This window comes from Acomys russatus, chromosome 1 (genome assembly GCF_903995435.1).
Source record: "Acomys russatus chromosome 1, mAcoRus1.1, whole genome shotgun sequence".
Taxonomy (NCBI): Eukaryota; Metazoa; Chordata; class Mammalia; order Rodentia; family Muridae; genus Acomys; species Acomys russatus.
The window spans coordinates 48,492,657-48,512,469 of record NC_067137.1 but is presented as its reverse complement, the minus strand read 5'-3'; positions in this window follow the sequence as shown (position 1 = coordinate 48,512,469).

Sequence of the window (19,813 nt, the reverse complement as noted above, 5' to 3'; positions counted from 1 at the left end):
ACCTGGATTCCTTTGTGGCTTTCATCCCCAGTGGCCCTGACAATCTTTTCATCTGCTCTTCCACAGGATCCTGAGCCCTGAGGGAAGGGATTTGATGAAGGGAGACACCCCATTTCAGACTGAGTGTTCCAAGGTCTCTTATACTAAAAAAAAAAAGGCAAATAAAGCTAGTCTCAGTTGGTGATTTCACCTCTAAAAAAAAATGAATGACTCCATGCTTTGACTCTAGCCAACCTGACCTCTTCTTCATGCCTATTTACAGGTGAGCTCCCGTCTTCAATGTTGCCTTAGTTAGTTTTCTGTCAACTTGACACAAGCTAGAGTCCCCAGTGGAAGAGGACCCTCAGTGAGAAAATGCCTCCATCAGATTTTTTTGTAGACAATTTTTGGAACTTTTTCTTGACTAGCGACTGAAGTGAGTCCTGGATTATGGACGAAAGCTGGCTGAGCAAGCCACAAGGACCAGGTACCAGGCTGTGTGGTTCCCCTCCGTGTCTCTGTCTCAGTCCCTGCTTCCACATTCCTTCTTTGGTTTCTGCCTGACTCTCAGTGATGGACTAGGATGGAGAAGTGTAAACAAATCACTTTCCTCCCCAAGTTGCTTTTGGTCATGGTATTTAGCAGATGAACAGAATATAATATCATAGCTATTACAGAAACCATTTGTCTTCCCTCAGCATCTGGAATTCAGACATGTTATTTCCTCTTTCCCAACTCCTTCCAGGATTGGTAGCCTGACCATGTAGGCTCTGTCCTGAGAAGCCGTAGGATTATGTGGTGGGGCAGTGTGAGAGATATACCACCACCCTGAGATGGGAGAGGAACCATACAAGAAACCAGAGTTTCGTGATGGACTTAAGTACTCCCCTCTGCCCACCTCTGAACAACAGCAATAATAAAAACCACTGCCTTCATGGAGTGAAGACTATAGGTCTCCTTTGAAGCCATAACTGAAAGGGGCCACAGAACTTGAGAAGCACTGAGTGGGCCTTGACTGAGTGCTGCCCTCATAGCAAGGAAAGAATAAGGGTAGAGAGCATTGCCTGACTCTGGAAGCTACATAAGCTACTTCTTCTTTCTATGTAAAAGAACAAAGCCAGGCACACGGCCAAGCTGCTGCTCTGAGGTTATTGAGAGGTTGAAGGGTAGTGTTGGTAACCCTGGCAGCAATCACTACATGTATTGATGTGTTGGGAACCCCCAGTTGCAATCAATACTTTTTATTGGATTAATCAGTACTTTCCACCTTTGAAGTGCATGAGCAGTTAGGCAAGAAGTACACTGTGAGTGATTCATTACTAACCAAAGTCCTAAAGTTTTCAGTGAGTGACATTTAGAAATAAGCAAAGATATGTTTGCCCTTTAATGCTAGCACGTTGCTCATATTCTTATGTTGCCATGAGTAGGCAAAAAGGGATAGAGTTATAGCCATCTCCTAAAGAACGGAGGTTAAGCACAATTACACAAATGGTGTTGTGGGAACAATTTACATATGTGCTGTGACAGAAAAGCAAGGTTACAACCACTTATCTAAGCCATGTTTAGCATTTCCATATTGCTGTGAACAGCTACATATGTGTTCTTGCTGGCTAGACAGTAAGTACAAAGAACCAAAGCTATATTTCCTTCCTCAAGAAATCATTTGGCACAGATGGGAAACATTTTTATTTTCTGTTAAGGGCCATAAATTCAAAGGACATTGGAGGTTGGGTTTAATGACAGTAGCATGTTACCGAAAAATTATATTGCAGTATGTGGCATAAAGCACCTCATCTACACATTTCTGTTAAAAATGGAGCTAAATAATGTAAGAGTTTCCCAATTTATCTCACTAAAATCTGAAAATAGAAGGTTTTTTTAATGGTCATGGTCAAAGCTGGGATAAAGCATTTACCGTGCAAGTGTCAGGGCTAGAGTCTGAAATCCTAAAGCCACATAAATGCCAAATAAACACAGAGGTCTGCCTATACGTCCTATGCTCCAGAGACAAAGGATTCCACAAACAAACTGCCCAGCAAAACTAGCCAAATGAATGTGTTACAGACACAGCAGGAGCCTGCATCAATACAGAAGGTGGAGAGCAACCTCCATATGCATCTGTACACATATGGACCCACACATATGCAAACGTATATGTACACTACACACGTCAATAATAATAGTAATAATTATTATTATTAATATAAAACAGCTTTCACATTGACAAGAAGGAATTGGTTTTGGTGCATTTGTCCAGGTTGTGGGCACTATCTAATGATAAGCTCTTCTCATAGTTTGACTCAGAACTTGCGGTGGGAGGTAAAGGCTCCACACCAGTTTTTCTAGAGAGGCAAGTATCGAGAGGCCCCATCTTTCCAAGAGAGGCACTGATTTGCATGTGTCCTTTAGAATTCCCTGTGTCCCTTCATCTCTAACTAGAAGCCACTTGACTTGCTCAGAAAGGATGCAACTGGGAGAGTACTCCCTCCTCCAGGATCCTTCTGTGAAATTAGTTTGAGGTCATATAGGGAGCCCCAGGGAGCAAGAGGGGTAAGGTCAGGGACATGGTGTGCACTTGAAAGCCTCAGGAGGTCAGTGCTTCCCAGGGCAAGTGTCTGCCTGCCAGGGGCTCCTCACGGTCACATTCAAATTAAATAATTGCTCCACTTTGGTCATGGGAGGCAAAGTATAGAGAATATATTGTCTGTGTTTTCATAGTATTCTGAGTTTAGATCTCTTCAAATTCAAATCTTCTTATTTATAACTATTCACTTCATCCAAGAATTTTACTTACAGTCAGTAACAGCCTTTGCCTAAGGATGAAGTGAAGAGGGCTTGGGGCAGCTGGGAGAATCTGAGGACACAGAAAAGAAAAAAGCTACAGTGTTCACTGTATTGCCCTTTGTGCGTTATTAAATCTTGTACCATTAATTGTCATTCTTTGTGGATTCCTTATTTACGGATTTGCCTACTGGCTACAACTTATTTGTAGCCTCATAACAAGTGGCTGCACATTTCATGGGTCATTTGTTTGCATGTGTGAAGGGGCAGGGACTCTGAGATGATCTGACAAGCACATTCTTGGTAAGGCGTGGCCTTCCAGCTTCAGTTCTGGTGAAAAAAAAAATGAGCAGAGGATGAGGACAGAGCCATGTTAGAGGCCACCTCCCTGCACCAGCTGGCCCTCCTTGGATTGGGCCTCATCTTGTCCTGTCAGTGTGGCCTCAGGCAAGTCTCTCAATACTTTTGTTTTTGGGGAGGTTTTCTGATTTGTTTTGTTTTGTTCCGTTTTGAAAAATTAAAATAGTAGAATCCACTCAGGCGAGTAGGCTTTTGAATGTAAGATTATAATCTATGTAAGATTCCATGTATCTGTGTTGACCCTTTTGAAGCTGCCATGAATCTTTACTTTCTAGTTCACTGCTCACAGTAACTTTATAAAACATGCTAACTGTACAACTCCATGAGTCATGAGATTGCCACACATAAATGTTCTCTATTCTGTGTGGGAGGACTCATCACACCCATGTGTGTGACGTGTACGAGCACATGTAACTACATGAGAGTAAGGATTGCCAGGGGCGTATCAACAGGGTCTATACCCCCAAGCCCTAAGGGTAAACTCAAGAGAACATCACAATCCACTTTCTGAAACTCCAAATTACAAAGGGCCCAACAAATGTAAGGAAAATGGGAAGAGATGCTTCCTGACCGAGATGGAGATAATAGTCATACTGTAATGAAGAAGCAGCCTTGTCCCTCAGACGTTGGATGCAGAGCTCTGAGGCTGGAAACCAAGCCTACCAAGGCCTTTAAAGCCAAGATAGCAGGACTCTTAGGCAAGGACAACCCCCACCAGACTCACGTGCATCTGCAGTTGTGACCTTATGTCTGTCTGGGAGGCAGGAGGTATGACGGGAAGGATGAACCCCACTGCCAGCTACTGCAGAGGAAACACTGCAGCAGGCACTGGGGAGCAAATGTGGAGAGGGGAGGGGCTTGGGAACCTGAGATAAGACCTTGGAGCCTTGCCAGCCCAGGCACCCTTTTATACATAAGATGTTTTCTGGGGAGAGGCCACCATGAAAACTCAAGTCCCCATAGGGTTCTGTAACCCACTACAAGGCTAAGAACTTTGTCTATAAAATATTTTGTCTTTTTATTTCCATCACCAGCCCTAGTCAGTTTTGCTTGGGTTCTGTTGTTGTTTTCGTGTGTGTGTGTGTGTGTGTGTGTGTGTGTGTGTGTGTGTGTGTAATGAAATTGAGAATATTCTTGCAGATAGTAAAGAGTGGAGCAGTTGGCCACCCCAGCAGCTGCTCTATGACCCATCACCTTGGCTAAGTTTAGGGCATGCTTCCTGCTGTAAGTGAGGCAGGGACACTGAGACAGGCCCAGCCCTAATCCTGGGAGAGAGCGGATTTCTCATACACTCTCCCGGTGGCTTTGTGGACCCTTTCTCTAGATTGCACAGTGGCTGAGAGTGGCCACAGAGATGTTTTAGTCCCTACCTATTCCATTTAAAGTCTCTCTCCACCTGAAGGCTTCACCCTGCCTCCTCTCATAGGCAGGTCCTCTAACAAAACCCTTACGTGTTTAATCATGCGTTGGGAGCTGCTTCTCACATGACCTGGAGTAACAAAAGACCCAGCTTTCGTCTGCATTGTCACGGAGAACAAAAACAACGAGACTGCCACCACTTGCTCCTCGCCACATGATCCTCTCCCCTTCCAAGACTAAAAGCCATGTAGAGTCACGGCTGGAACAAATTACAGGTTACTGTTTCTTTCTGGATGTGTGCTTAACTCAAAACCTTTGAAGAGCACACATAATAGAACTTGAATTTCCAGACACTCAAAAGGCTGTGTCTACAATAACAAGGAAGTCTAGAAAGGCCGTGGCCTTCTCGCCTCTGTGCCGTTCCACGTGCCCGTCCTCCAAGTCTTCCTGCTTTTTTCACTAGTGATTCTCCTCTCTTGCTCTTGAAAACATGGCTCAAAGTTTTTCTTACCCAGACCCCTTCCCCTGATTTTCCTGGCATAAGATTATCTTTACCCAATATTACAGAATAACCCATCTGGAGGCAGCTTTGCCAATTGTTTCCATTTTCTACAGGGAAAACTCTGCCTATCGTCTCTCATCTTTCATCACCAAAAGGGCCTTCAAGAAGGTCCCCTGAAAGTCTGTCTTTTCTCCCATTGGTCAGAAACAGTCACGTGGCCATTCCAACCACTCATGGCAAAGGGGAATAGGATTGCATAATTGGTTTAAACCAATGATTCACTGCTTTAATGGAGCCCAACATTCTTTCCACGTGTTACTATTGCCGTTGCCTGCTGCCTTCACTCTGTTCCTCCCGCCTCTCTCCCTCCCTTCCTTCTTAGCTCTGACTCGGAGTTTTCACCTTACCCTTCTCTCGGCCCCACACTGCGCAGCTTCTGGGGTCTGGAGTAGGGCTTGTACTTTACATCACCCACTACCAAGCGGCGCATCACTCAGCAGAGGTTTTGCTAAGCAATTTACGTAATCTCTTGTTCACTGAATATACAATCGCAGTGCACATGGGCAGCTTAGTGATATTGAAAATCTGCAAATTTGCATATTAAGTCAAATAGAAGACTCATCCTCCACTGTTCCCCGAATAGATTATGAATTCTATTTCAATTCTTGAGAACAGGAGACTTAAGCCAAAGGGATAGCTAACAAAATCTATTTTCAGATGAAGATTCTGTCCCTTAAATATTCCACACAGGGAACCCTAGCTGAGACTCCTAGCAGCAGGGGGATATGGAGCCTGAAGAAGCTGCCTCCTGTAGCCAGGTGGGACTTCTGCTGGAAGGAGGGAGAACATCAACCCACCCACAAAACCTTTGACCTAGCCAATCAATGACTGACCCAACCTGAGTCCCATGCCATGAGAGAGAGACCACCACTGACACTATTATTATTAATATTCTGCTATACTTGGCAAACAGGAGGCTAGCATAACAGTCATCTGAATGGCTTCACCCAGCAGCTGATGGAAACAGATGTGGAGATCCACAGCCAAGCATTAGGCAGAGCTCAGGAATCTTATGGAAGAGGGGGAAGGATTACAAGAGCCAGAGAGGTCAAGGACACCACCAGGAAACCTACAAAATCAACTAACCTGGGTCCATAGAGGCTCACAGAGACCAGCCAGAGAGCATCCATGGGCTAGGCTCCACACATAGGTAACAGATGTAGAGCTTGGTCCTCCTGTGGGACCTCTAACAGCAAGAGCAGGGGCTTTCTCTGACTCTGTTGCCTGCCTTTGGATGCCTTTCTTCTAATTAGACCACCTTGTCTAGCCTCAGTAGAAGAAGACGCACCCAGGCCTACTTGATATGGCAAGGCAGGTTGATACCCATGGGAGGTCTGCCTTCTCTGAGAAGAAAGGGAGTGGGAATAGGAGGAGTGGAAAAGGAAGGACTGGGAGAAGAGAAGGGAAGAGAAGTTACAATTAGGATGTATAGTAAATTAATTAATTAAAGAGTAACACACTTGATACAGTCTTAATTTTTTTATCTTAATGGAGTTACTTTCAAAGTCAGGAATCATCTGAGTCCTAAAGCCTGAGCACCTAGGACCCTGGATAAAAAATTCCTAAGGGAAAACTTATTGAATCCTCCTGATTCCCCACATCCCGCAAGGACATCCAGACCATCTAGCTCATCTCTCCCAGGAGACAATCTGGACTCGGTCTATGTGCTTACAAAAGCCTATACGTCCCTTGTTTTATGACATGAGCTCAGCGGATGCAGAGGAAAGCAGATGAGGGTAACACAAAGGCCTGGGGAGCTCAGGGAGGAAATGGACTTGCTTCCAGAGATGTTCCCATCCTGTCTTGGATGTGTGTACCACCAGTTGGCATGATGGAATGGCCAAGGAAGCTTTAAGCTGAATACTTCTCCAATAGACTCAGGCTGACCTGATGAATAGAAAGGGGAGAGGTAAGGGCATGGTGGAGTCCTTTTGGGTTGTTACATAGTGGTAAGGTCTCAGGGCTACCATAGGTTAGTCATCTGAGGAGCTTTAATACAACTAGCCAAGAACAGATGGAACAAGATATCAATATGTGCCTAAGCATCCCAGGTGCATCCCTGATGTGCAACCAGGTAGAGTTTTAATAAAAAAACAAGAGGCTTGGGATCAAGCCAGGAAGACTTCCAGGGTGTGAGATGGGCTTCTAATGCAGCCAGGTGTGCAAGTAGTCATTCGTGTGTGTGGAGGGGCGTTGTTTGAATAGGAATGGCCCTCATCAGCTAGTACATTTGAATGTTTGGTCACCAAAGAGTGGCACTATTAGCAGGTGTGGGCTTGTTGGAGTAGGGATGACTTTGTTGGAGCAAGTGTGTCACTGTGTAGGTGGGCTTTGAGATTTTAAATGCTCAAGCCAGGCCCAGTGTCTCCCTCTCTCTTCCTGCTGCCTGCTGATCCAGATGTACAACTCTTGGCTCCTCCTCCAGCACCATGTCCACCTGTGTGCAACCATGCTTCCCACCGTGATGACAATGGACTAAACCTCTGAACTCAAAGCCAGCCTCAATGAAATGTTTTCCTTTATAAGAGCCTCTGTGGCCATGCTGTCTGTTCATGGCAATAAAACCCCAACAAATACTGATCTTGCCTCTTTGAGCAGTGCAAGGAAAAGCAATTTCACAGTGACCCTCCTTATCACAGGTATAATGCTGTCCAACACAAATGAGATTTCCCTGATGTTCCTCATTTACCCATGTACAACACGAAGTTCCAGGATCCATTCTGAAGATAGACTTGGGATCACTTTGTTCTAGCTTGCTTTCTATTGCCATGATAGAGCATTCTGACCAAAAGTACCTTAGGGAACGAAGGATCTGAGGGGATATTGGTTTTTGTTTGTTCCATTTTGTTGTTTTCTGGTTGGTTGCTTGGTTGGTTGGTTGGTTTGGGCGCATACATTCCTATCACAGTCTATCACTGAGGAAAAGTAAGATAGAAAATCAAGCAGGGTAGGAACCAGAGTCAGAAACTGAGGCAATTCCAAAACAAAAACATTGCTTACTGGCTTACTCTCCATGGATTTTTTAAGATACTTTTTTATACAAAACTGGACCATTAGGCCCAGGGAGGCTCTGCTCACAGTGTCATCCCTCCTGACATCCATCACTAATCAAGAAAATGCCCCCACAGACTTGCCTACAAGCCAACCCGATGAAGGCATTTGCTCAGTTGAAGCTCTGTCTTCCCAGATGACCTCAACATGTGTCAAATTGACAAAATACTAACCAGCACATTTTCCATATAAAGTCAATCATTAGGTAAGTACAGATTTGAAGTTACCATGGAAGTGGTCATCATTCTCTAGGTCCAGGGCTCAGGGCAGCAGTGGTAGCATTCTTAGTAGACGTGGTGGCAATTTAGAGTCTCACATTCCCTCCCGGCTGTGCCTAAAGCCATACAAACATGGCTAGCTGGCACACAAAGTGCTCAAATCATTTCCTATACCAAAGCAGACAGCATAGAGAAAGAAAATGCTCCCAGGCTTGCAAGCCACTGAGAAAGACTTAGGGAAAGGGACAAGGGAAGTATGTCAAAAGCAGGCCTCCTGGAGTGGTGACTCAGTGGAAGAGGGGCGGGCTTGCATGAGGCTCTGGGTTCAGTCCTCAGAATTACAAACAAAATGGGAGCAGGAGTGCTGGTGATTGCCAGTAGGTTTGTTTCTTTGTTTGTTTGTTTGTTTTGCTTTGTGGTTACCTCAGGAAAGCATTTGTTTAGAACTTAAGAGAGAAAACTAAGTGAGCACTCAGAGTGGAGGCCAGTAGGGGAGAGTGATGACAGGCTGTGAATCAGGAACCAGGGCCACCAGCTAAGCCATTAGCCTAATGCACCTAAATGTCAGAACTTATGACTTTCCGTAGGATTCCGTAGGTTTCCTCGTGTTCAAAATGAAACACTGGATCTGAATCTCACCCACCCAACATTTTTACCATTTAAACATCTTTGGTGTGGTAGGCAATCACAGTAAAGTCCTTCGACTTTGAGAATCAATTGCCACTAGGTGGCGATGTTGACTCATAAATGCTAGAAACCGAGGCTAAACATAAAAGAAATAAACCCTTTATTTGTGGCTAACTTACATCTGCTTCCCAAAAATCAGAACGAATAATATGTTCGTGAAAAGCATAACTAAAATGTGAGAGCACAGAAAGTCATCAGTAAAGTCAGCTGAAGCCGTGGTGGTGAGCAGGGACCGCGGAAGGAGTTCCCAGGAAGATCAGCCAGGAGAACATCCAGCACACCTGGACACATGACCCTGGCAGTGTCCCCAAGGTGACTGGCACCCTGAGAAGCTAATCGTGGTTTTGATGTACAGTGTTCCCATAGCCACCTGTGTTTGCACACTTGAACTCCAGGTGGAATGCTGTTTGAGGAGTTTGTGGCACCTTTAAGACTTAGAGCCTAGCAAAAGCCACTGTGGATGTCTTATAGATCTCCCCACTTCTAGCAGACACCCAGCTTCCACACCAGCTGGGAAGGCTGCAACAACTCCTGTCTTGCCATCGTAGTTGGCCGTAGTCCCTTAATCAGCCTTTCATAGCAAACATGTCTCACCTTAAGGTGCATTGGGCAGGTATTTCTCATCACAGAGATGAGGGAAGTAGTGAACACTGGGCTCTTTGCTAAGCGCACCACCTGTGAGCTCTGTTGGAGGCAGGCCTGGGATTTACCGTAAGTCCCCTATCATTCTGGCTTCAAACTACCATCTGCCATGTCAAAGTGAAATTCTAAGCTCACCCAATTTTGCTGAGCTGTTGGATTCCACGGCCCATTTAGAATCTGTCTCGTGCACAGAATATAACTGTCCTTCCAGACTATAAACCATACGGAACCCTGAGAAGTCTTAGATGTCTGGGCAAAGAATCATCAAACGTTAGGAAGAAATTTAGAGGCATCACATCCATCGACCCCTTCTTGTCATGGACAATTCAGTGATCAGAATAGCAATGGTTAAGTCTTTGATGAATTCTGAGCACAAAGGGATAGCTTGTCTCCTATAATAAAGTCCTACACAGGCAGCTCCAAGAATTGTTAACGATTCTGCAACATTATCAGAACCCAGGACCATTTCTCCACTCCATTATTCTTGGTATAGATGTCTTCATAAGGCTAAGCAAGTTGCCTTAGCTGTAAGCATCATATTCTCACATACTACAGCTCAAAGGCATGGACCATGCTCAGTATCTCACACTAGAAAAGGGAAATGAAAACAATTCTCAGGAACCCAACAACATGTTTACCTTTACAATATATTGCCCAGAACTGAGACCCTCTGAGAGAATGGATGCCCCATCAACAGCTTTGGCAAACAGTTCTGACTTAGATGGAGGAGGGCGGCATGAAATCAGTCAAAGTATTGCTGGCATATTAGCAATGAAAACACAGGAAGTGCATGCAGGGAACTCCAGGGAATGGTACGTATCACTGCAGCTGATGAATAAGAGAGATCAGGAAACAAGATATCCAGGTCAGGCAGAGTCAAGGGATATTCCTCTGCCATGGGACACACGCGCGCGCACGCGCACACACACACACACACGCACGCACGCACACACGCACACATGCACACATGCACAGCCTGCATCAGCTCGCATCAGCTCATCCACATCACTGTGCTCTGCTGACACATGCAGCACTGTTCACATGCCTAAATGTTATGAGAACTAGTTTCTCATAACACACCAAATGCAGACAGAAGGTCGCAGAGGGGTTCCTATTCGTCAACGATGGATTATTCCTCTGAGAATACTCATAGGACAGTGATTTCTCTACTCAATCATTTTGTTTTTTGTTTTGTTTTGTTTTGAGACATCTTCTGTGTGTGACAGCTCTGCCTGTCCTGGAACTCCCTCTGTAGACCAGGCTGGCCTCAAACTCACTGAGTCCCACCTGCCTCTGCCTCCCAAGTGCTGGGGTTAAAGGCGAATACCACCACTGCCTCACTCAATCATTTTGTAGCTGTAAAAATGGTACTGGGAGGAAGTCCCCCTCAGTCACAGCCATAGGGGAGGGGAGTACGGGGAAAATGGGAGGGAGGGAGGAATGGGAGGATACAAGGGAGGGGATAACCATTGAGATGTAATATGAATAAATTAATAAAATAAAAAATTTTTAAATGGTACTGGTAGATGAACTGGAGCTGTTACACTGACCTACCCATGAGATCATGGTCTTCCCAGGTGGAGGATGCTGGCCTTCACTGATGACTGGCCTGTGTAGGTCCAAGAGGCACTGATGCCACTGTCCCAGGGACCCTCCTTTGAGATGGTGGCTCTAGGCATGCCCAAAGGACTCCAAAACTATTCATGGCACCTAGAGTTGACACAGCCTTATCTATAATGATTTCTGTGGCTGAAATTTGTTACATTCCAAAGGTTCCTAAGACCTACTTCACATATACCAAGTTGACTTAATTTCTTTCTATTTAAAAGGAGTTACATTTAGATAGTGGGTAGCAGAATTCATATGGTTTTCTAACAGTGGAGAAGAACTTGGGGTTATGAATATCTCTTCTCTCTTGTAAGGGCATTAATAGTGTCTGTGCGGGATCCTGCCTTAATCCCCTCCTTAATGATTTGGAGGGACAGAGGCTGCTCCATAGCATCCACTTTAGAGCTTTGCTTTTCTTAGCAATTCTACCTCACCTGCAGTCAGTATTAGTCAACAGCTTCCCAATATGAGTCTCAGAGCACATTTTCCAGTTCCCTTTTCATCCACTTTGATGAGTGAATTTACATGGAGCAACTACTGCACTTTGACCTACAGCTCCGTACGTTGGCAAGAATTCTAAACAGTTGCAGGTGTGAATGAATTGGCAGCTTTCCCTGACCTCTGTGTGCTGTCGAAGCATCGGGTATTCACGGAACACCTGGACATTCTCCACCTCTACCTGAGACACGGCCCAAACATGGGAACTAAGAGAAATAGCTCTGTTTACTGGTGGTCCCCGTGCACAGATAGCCACATTGGTCGGTTTCCATATGCTTCTACACATTGAAGTCATTGTCCAGGACCAGCGAGAGAAAGGCCCAGCTCTCCCTTCCACTGAATCCACCTGCCTGCTTTGCTGTGTTCCAGGAACTCCATTAGCAGTCTTCTAAAGCATGGATCCCTCTCTGCTCCTGGACCGGAAGTTCTGTGCTGGCTCAGCATTTAGGTGTTGACTCGTTCATGAGATATGTTAGGGTTCTCAGCCTCCATAGACCCATGATAAGAAGGGGCGAGGGAGTGAGCTCTTATTTCTAAGTCACATAATACTATGAAATAAGTGGCTTTAAAAAAATGAACTATTGGGGCTAGCGTGATGGCTCAGCGGTTAAGAGACCATGCAGCTCTTACACAGGACCTGGGTTTGGTTCTCTGTATTCAGGATGGATAGCTTGTAAGCCCACCTGCAACTTCAGTGTCAGGGGGTCTGGTGCTCTCTTTTGGCTTCTTTGAGCACCCAAACACATGTGGCAAACACACAGAGACAGATAAAAAAATTTAATCCTTAAAACAAAATTCAACTACTATAGTCCGTGTCTGAAGGGAAACAGTGCCATGTATCCACTGTGTGATCTGTGCTGGTTACCATGCACAGCTTTCTCCTGTCTTCCTGGTGGGCCCAAGGTCATGCCTAGCTGTGCATTCCTTTTATTAAGCCATAAAACATTAACTGAATATTTGTTACCGCATCCCAGATATTACACTAGGATTTTTAGGGCATATAAGCATGGCACAGGCCATACCTAGAGAGTGATAAATGAGAATAAAGAACGAACATGGAGACACATAACATTAGTGCAGTGTAACGCATAGAGGAGCTACAGACAGTGTGCTGTGGAGACACACAGCAGACTAGAGAGGAGAGTCACTGCCTAAAACTAATTAGGAAAGTTTCTCAAGAAGATGATAGCTGAGCCAGACCCAGAAGTAATTCATAGGACATGGAGTAAAGGCCACTGTAAGTACACTAGCAGAGGGACTGTGGTCCGGGAAGTCACTCCACGATTGCACAACTGACATGATGGTGAGACTGTTGGGTCTGCCTGGCTTTCCTCAAGCTGCCAGTTCTGGAACGAGGACTTGAGGCCACTATAACGATTGTGCTTTGCTTTCTCACCAGGACTGAGTCGTCAGAAAGGAGAATCTTTCTGGTAGAAAATAGGCTCCTTGTTTCTAAAACCACCCCCGACCCCAACCCCAACCCACACACTGGGTGCACTGGGAAGCATAAAGGTTCACAGATAAAGGGCAAGTGTCTCCCAGGGTGCCCCAAATATACTGATAACCCCATAAGCTCTCCATAATAACCTGTAATATTCCCAGCAGGTTTGCCTTAGAATTCTCATAATCATGTGTCCTTGTTGGACCAATCTTCCCAGGTCGATATCATGTAGGAACATGTTGGTGTGGGACAGGGTGGACCTGACATCATTCACTATACCCCAACTGAAATCTGTCCCTCCAGAAGAACAGCAAGTGCTCTTCACCACTGACGGAGCGACCTCTCCAGCACCTTAATCCTTTTTCAAACCATAAATTATTCTAAAAAAAAAAAAAGGATTCCTGGTCTGACACGCCATATTCAATATGAAACCCAAATGCTGTGTTATATTCCATTAAAAACAAACAACTGTCAAATAAAATTATTACTATACATGTAAGTGTGCTTTTTACAGCTAGGAAATCAACTGTAGAGGGAAATAAAAAAAAACTATTTAGGCACTACTTCTTTAGAATATTTTCAAAGAATGAGATTTAAAATGTGAAATCGTATGGTTTAGAGAAATCTTTTTAGAAATACACAGGGAAATGCTAATATAATCAAGGTAAGTTTTGCTAATCGTTTATTGTTTAAAAGACTAACAAGCTGCACACATTGTTTACACAAATACATCCTCTGCCTCCTGCACCATTAGCTGGCCTCTGGCCTCTGCTAAAAAGCAAAGAGAATCAGTGAACAGAAAGAGGAAGTAACGAAACAGAACCTGTGGCAGAAGGTGCTCATCCATCTCAGAACAACCTAACTCAATCACTCTGTTCTTGGCTACCCCTGTAAGTTTTTGTTTTATTGGATCAACTGTCTGGCTCCCCAGTGCCTCAGTTTCTCAGTCCGTGCACTGAGATCCAGACCACTCCCACTTAGGAAGTACCAATAGTAAAGCAGAAGTTGAAAAAGCTCAACTTGTGCCTATAAAGTATAATTACAGCTCCCTGGAGCAAGACAGGTTGGAGCTAAAAGCATCATTATTTTTGTAGTTAGAAAGTTAGAGTCCCTCCCCCCATCACTTTTTATGTCTTTGAAGGAGCTCCTTGTTTTCTGCCTAAGCTCTGGCCCACGGGGGAAATATTCTATCTTTCAAAGGGTTTCTTTCACAAACAGGTCATTCTTTTTAAGTGGGTCCCAAGAACTATGTTTATTAATGTGTAGTCACACTTACGGAAGGTTTCATTTGGTACTGGGAATAAAGTGGTGTAGGCAGTCAGCCACGCCTTAACCTAAAAAAGAAATAGTGTGCCGAAAAGGCCTGGGGCATTCAAAGAGGCCAACTTTGTTACTGCACACTGAGGGACTCTCACGTCACTCTAACCAATTGGAAAAAACAATGACTGGGCATGAGAGAGGCCCTCCTCCCAGCCATACCAATGATGAAAACCACCCAGCCTCAGCCACTGCCATGATTCCACCAGAGAGGCATGTCTCTGTCAGTACAAGAGAAGTTGAAGATACTCACGCTGATAAACAGCAAAGGAATTCATTTAACGAGCTGCCCTCCCATGCTTCCCTTCGGCATGAGATTGAATTCCCCTCTGTTGTCTATGTTGGACACCTCTACCTTTGTACATCATGTACACCATGATAACGTGACCTAACTCTCCTGTTACGTTCCTCTGTTCTTATATGTCACCACTTGTCTTTTTATTTTCAGGGATTAGAGGGAACAGAAACAGAAATCCATTCAAAGAAGACGATCTCTAGAGATTTCTAAAGTTTAATACATTTTCCTGCAAGGTCACCCTTGAAATTCTTTATGAAGGTAAAATCAGGTTGAACTGTGTCTCCAGAGCAGTCATGATCCAGGCCAGTTGGATGGGACAACCTAGCCCTGCCCTATGACCCCAGAAATGAGCAGAAGTTCTTTGGAAGACAGAAGTTCACACTGTGACCAAAATTTGATGCAATACTGGCCAGGATCAGGTAAAGACCTCCAGCCCTGAGTATTAAGAGATATTTTCCACCATCTCCTACCAAATAGGTTTTTATAGTTCTAAACTCTGAAGAAAAAGAACTCTCAACCATAACGAAGCAATGTTTGCTTTGAAAGATCAAAATTTCCCTCAACTGTGCTCTACTTAATTGAGTTTAGTTCTTGGTCGCTAAACACACATGCAGTTGGTATGCTGCGGATTATAGCTCTGTTGTGCCCTGCACACTTTGGACATGCCACCTGTATTAGTCAGGGATCTCTAGAAAACAAACTTACAGAATGGATATATACATATATATTTATATTAATATATAAGAATATATTCATATTCATGTATATATACATAAAGATATATAGAAGTATATGTATGTACACACTATATACACTAAGATATGTATACATGTGTACACACATATACATATATATATATGCTTATTATTAGTTGGGGTTTTATTGCTGTGAAGAGATACATGACCATGACAACTCTTATAAAGGAAAACACTTCATTGGAGCTGGCTTACAGTTCAGAGGTTTAGCCCACTGTCATCATGGTGGGAAGCATGGTGGCATGCAGGCAGACATGGTGCTGGAGGAGCTAAGAGTTCTATGTCTTGAACCACAGGTAGCAGGAAAAGAATTGGCTGAGACCTCAAAGCCTGATCCCACAGTGACACACTTCCTCCAACTCCAACAAGGCCAAACTTTCTAATAGTGCCACTTCTTATGGGCCAAGCAAACATTCATGAGTCTCCAGGGGTCATTTGTCTCATTCGTGAGTCTCGGAGGGCATTCCTGTTCAAACCACCTACATGGGTGTGTGTGTGGGGGTGTATGCCTGTGTGTGTGTATGTGTGTGTGTGTGTGTGTGTGTGTGTGTGTGTGTGTGTGTGTGTATGATTTATTAGAATTACTTTACAGGCTGCAGTCCAGCTAATCCAGCAATGGATGGCTGTCAACAGAAAGTCCAAGAATACAGGAGCTGCTTGGTCCACAAGGCTGGGTATCTCAGCTGGTCTTCAGTATATGCTGGGGTCCCAAATAAGGAGATTCCAATGCCAGTAAAAGAACAGGTGTGCTAGTAAGGCAAGAGCAAGCCTGCAAGAGCAAAAGCTTCCTTCTATGTCCTTGTGTAAAAGCACATCTTACCTTCTCACGATTTAGATTAAACGTGTGTCTTTCCACCTCAAAGGTCTGGACGAGAAGTGAATTCACCCACTTCAAACCAATCAGACTATCCCTTACAGGTGTGACCCTCCTTTCTGCACTGCAGTTCATTCCAGATGTTGTTAAGTTGACAACCAAGAATACGCATCATGCCACCACATGGCTGTCATTAGTTTGGTTTGATAATAATAAGGGTGTCTGCTGAAACAGTGATACAGAGGTGTCTCCAAAGAGTAGGCTTTTCTAGCATTAAAATAAAATTTTTTTTATTTAATCACTTTAAAGCCTGATCCCAGGCCCCTCCCTCCATTCCTCCTAGTACCACCCTCATTCCCCCCCCCACTAAGTATATCCCCCTCCAATTGTGGCCAGGTCAGGCAACCCAGATAGGGGAAGTGGATCCAAAGGCAGGCAACAGAGAGGCTTTATTGCCATTGTTAGGGGACCCACATGGTGACCAAGCTGCACACACATCTGCTACACATGTGTAGGGGGGGTCTTGGTCAAGCCCGTGCTCCATGCTTTTAGGTTAGTGGTTCAATCTCTGTGAGCCCTCGTTGAGTCAAATTAGTAGACTCTGTAGGTCTTCTTGTGGTGTCCTTGACCCCTCCAGCTTTCTCAATCCTTCCTCCCACTCTTACACAGAACTCCCTGAGCTCTGCCCATTGTTTGGCCATAAGTCTCTGCATCTGTTTCCATCAGCTGCTGGATGAAGACAGTTATGCCAGGCTCTTGTCTGTAAGTATAGCAAGGTACATTAGTAGTGACAAGGGTTGGCTCTCTCTCATAGGGTGGGTCTCAAATTAGGCTACTCATTGGTTTGCCATTCCCTCAATCACTGCTCCATCTTCATCCCTATGCTTCTTGTAGGTGAAACAAATTTTGAGTCAAAGCCATTATGGGGTGTGTTGGTGTCCGCCTCCCTTCACTGGAAGTCTCTCCTGGCTACATGAAGTGGTGATGTCAGGCTCCATATCCCCTGCTGCTAGGAGTCTCAGCTAGGGTCATCCCCATAGACTCCTGGTGTATTTCTTTAATGTTTGTTTCTTGAGCATCTGTAATATTCCAGGCTGGTGCTTTTTTTTCCCTAGAGTAAGGTGACCTTTCTCTGTCCAGTAGTGTTTGACCTGAGAACCCAGGATAACAGAAGGTCATGGTCATCAAAGATAGACCTGGGGCAGTGGTTTGTTAACTATCTTACCCTAATGAGGATTAAAGATGAGGATACTTATGGAAACATGCAGATCAGAATAAAGCTTTATTTTAAAAGAAACTTACCAAAAGGCAATAAATTGAGGAAAAGTGAGAGAGAGTCCTAACAGTGGAAAGAGATGGAAAAACCTTTGTGTGGGGTTTCTATAGGAATATGTCAGAAGCTGGACCAAGGTTGCGGTAATGACTACAGGATTAGTTAACACTCAGGCTTGTTACTGGCCAAGCCAATCGAGGGTCTGCATGCTCTGTGCATGTCCCTCTAGACCAACCCTGAAGATAAGCATGTACTGATCATGACCTACCAGTCCAAGCACAGGTTACTGCAGTCCACCTGTGACTGGCTCTTTGTTAGTTGCTGGCCTTGACTACCTGCTAGCTGCTAGTTACTGGCAGGTGTTGCTATCCTGTGACCCTGCAGGTGGTCTAGTGATGCTAATTATATTACACTCTTTTCTCACAGCTGTAATTAACTATCTGCATTCACTCTTCATAACCCCTTGCCTACAGGATACTATGAGAAGAGGAAATCTCAAGGAGCTATTTTCACTTAGTTTATTACAAAATTAAAAGCAAGGACATTAAAAGCAAGAATATATTACACATGTTCACTGGGGACTAGAGAATTAGGGAGCCAGTCTGCCATCACTGGCTTCGCTTTTCAGAGCCTTTGTCTATCTCCAGTCATATCTTCTTGGCTATTAGATGCCCAACTACAAGGCCTTTGTTTTTCATTCTTGGTATTCCAAATTTGACCATTTAAGCTTAACAATTTTAACCCTAATGTCCATTTTCACTCTCACTGTGTGAACAGATGTGGTCTTCACCAGAATACCTCTCCTCTGCTACCTCACAGGAGTGTAAGAAGAGAGCTACATTGAAAAGATAATACCCAAAAGTAAAGTTCTGAGTGGACAATATGGCAAAAGAAATAGAGAAGTGACCTAAATGAGCAAGGCACATATTCTTCAAGGCACAAGAAGAAGCAGTTAGAAATGGAAAGGGACAGAGACAACATGGAGTTTTCAGCAACTGCAAGGAAAAATATAGGACTTGACATCTGGGTATAAAAAGAAAAGTTCAGATTGTACAACAATTGTCGACATTGAAAGATTTGTCTTACATACTTTCAAAGCAATTTTTATTCCAGGGATGAGATACAAAAGGAAGGTTTTAGACATGGCACAAAATGCTTAGTTCTGAGCTTCATAAAATCAGTTTTACTAATGTTAGTAATGATGAACTGGAAGTGATTAGTGGGCAGGAGGAACTGTTAGGATCTTTTAAAACCAATGCAATAAAGCAGTAGCCAGCAGTCCTTAAGAAATGTTTGCGTCCCTTAGAAAAAGTCACCAGGCTCTGCCTCTGCATGTATAGAGAAAAGGAACTTTTCTGAACAACGCAGTCTGCAGGAACTCAGCTTTAAAGAGATAATTCGCAAAAGCAAGAATAGCCTTTCTTCACCAGTGGTAAGAGATTCTAGCTTTAGCCAGTCTCTCGTCTAGGTGTCTTTGTGCAGCACATGAACTGTACAGATCTATGAGAAATGGCAGCAGCAACACAGAGGTGATGGATTCATATAGCATCAAAAGGAAGCAGTAATTGATTGGATAATTAATACGCCTAGAATGAACTCATATCCCTCCCTTGTGTTGCAGAATACAGGCAAATGAGTCTAGACTAAGTCAAAATATCTGAATCTGTGCTTGCCACTGACAGATGCAGCCCAAGATGTGTGAATGAAGTCCTCCCTCATTTGGAGTTACTGGTTGTGGCCTGCTTCTTCTAGAAGGTAGGGTCTGTTAGAGCAGACAATGTTTCATTCAAATAGGATTGTGCATAAGATGACTATAAGCAATAGCCCTAGTTGAATGACATTCAGGGATAACGACAATAAACCTTTATAACAGATCATGAAGGCAATCCTTTATTCATCCCCACACCCCCTTCCTTCCTTCCTTCCTTTCTTCCTTCCTCCCTTCCTTCCATCCTTCCTTCCTCTCTTTCTTTCTTTCTTTTCTTCTCAATACTAAGGACAAACTCAGAGCCTTGTACATGCCTGGCAAGTGTTATGCCACTAAGCTATGTCTCTACTTGCCTAACCTACAACCCTCAATTACTATTCCAGTCAAACATAAATTTCAACTAGACCTCGTGAACTGCAGACTGTGTTGAGAGCTAAGAGACAGCAAAGGAAAACTGAGTAA